The sequence below is a fragment of the Bombina bombina genome, chromosome 9 (assembly GCF_027579735.1).
Source record: "Bombina bombina isolate aBomBom1 chromosome 9, aBomBom1.pri, whole genome shotgun sequence".
NCBI lineage: Eukaryota > Metazoa > Chordata > Amphibia > Anura > Bombinatoridae > Bombina > Bombina bombina.
The window spans coordinates 74525292-74527318 of NC_069507.1; positions in this window are offsets into that span (position 1 = coordinate 74525292).

A 2027-nucleotide genomic window follows, 5' to 3' on the forward strand; every position below is an offset into this window, starting at 1 on the left:
CTATTTAGGTGGCATTCAATTCCAAATTTAACTTTGTGTAAAGGTCAGATCACATGTTGTGAGTTATTGATAATGTATATGCACGCTTATTATCTGTAGGTATAACATTTTTAGTAATGCATTACTTGAAATCACATTAAAGGGACATTAAGGGTTCGATTTCTCAAAGGCTTTGCAAGCCTTTCGACCCCCTACGACTGCAGGTTCTCACAACAGAACCTGCAGTCCGTATTTAACAAGCAGTGGTCATCAGACCGCTGCTTTTCTAACCTTTCTCCACCTCTAAGGTGGCAAATTTCAATCTCCCCAGTCTCGTCTGACCGGAGAGTTTGACATCTGCTACGCACGCGTGATTGCCTGTGTGCGGGCAAGGGGTGGGATTGCGCGCAAGTGCAAAATAGCGCTCTTGTGCAATTCTGAATTCTGCCAGTGGAATTCAGCCAGTCAGAGGCAAGCTGTGGAGGACAGGGCCACGTATGTACGCTCCTGTCCGCCGCAGATTGATAAATCGACACCTAAACGCTAAATACAGTTTATTCACCTCCCTTTAATCATGGGTGCTGCCATTATGGAACCTAGGTTACACCGCAAGTATGTGAAGGAGATTTACTGCACATGTGCAAACATGTCCGCACTGGAATGTAGTAAAATATTTCAACATAGCGGCACCCATTACTAGAGGGAGGTGAGGAATAACTTCAATATAATACTTATAAAATGTATTTAGCGTTAGTTTACAAGTGGAACGCTAATTTATCTAGCACCCGCAAATGGGCAAATTCGCTCGTTTGCGGGCGTACAATAGATAACCAGCCATTACAAGCTTGCGGTAGCAGTTAGCGCTCAGAAAATTTACCAGAGGTTAACCAATTACCCCCAATCTTAAGTATATCAATCTTTATTAAAAAATAAAAATATTAGCATTTTTAGTGTTTAATAAAGGAACTGCATTAGGCAGTTATAAGGGGCTAAAGTTGGCAGCTGTGGGGTGTTTTTAAAAAAAACAAAAAACACTGTGGTCTATGGGAACTGTGTGTTTCCTTTAAATAAACATGTATATTCTTATTTACATATATATTTATGTGTTAATATGAGTATATACACATATTAACACATAAATAAATATATTCATATACGTATATATTTAAAATTGCTGCCCATCACTGCGCAACTTACCCGCTTTATTGTGCTAGTTCTCATGCATTGTCTTACGGTATGAGAACGAGGCTCTGATTGGAGCCTATGGAAGCGCGCTCTTGGGAGCGCAATGCTTCAGTGCAATGCGAACGTACCTCACTTGTAATAGAAGCGCACATTTGCGTGCGCTCGTATTACAAAGTGGAGCACAAATATCGCTTTCGCAGAAGTAATATTTTGCGCTCCACTTATAATCTGGCCCTTTTTTTTTAAGGGACATGAAACCCAAATTCTTCTTTTATGGATCAGATAAAGCATACAATTTTGAACAAGTTTCCAATTTACTTCCATTATCAAATGTGTTTCATTCTCTTGGTTTACTTTGTTTAAGGAGCAGCAAATAGGCATTTGTTATGTGTGATGTTACTTTTGCATATCCCATACTGATCGCATGTGCAGTGGGTGCAATAACCTATTCTTTAACTTGTTTGAATCTCTGGTTTTAAGGGTGTTTCATTACCTGTCCCCTGTATATTACCTTCCTATTAACCCTCTAACTGCCATACCTACCACTGCAACTTCATAAACCACCAGCTGCCACTGCAATAAACTCCTAATCTGCCAGTAACACCACCACACAGAAAATCCCTAAACCGCTAATACACAGAGCAGTTAGATACCTTCAAACATTTGTGGCTGTGTATCAGGGAGGAGGCTGATGTGGGGCTGGTTGCCATTTTGTGGGAGGAGCCGTGTTGGTAGGAGCTGTGTTGGGGGGTGGTGGGATAGTTGATAGGATTGTTGGTGTCTGGACAGTCATTGGGTGTGTCTGGGCAGTTTGTGGTCATGTCTGGGACATATGGCTGTCTTAGAGGGCCAGTGGGACAGAG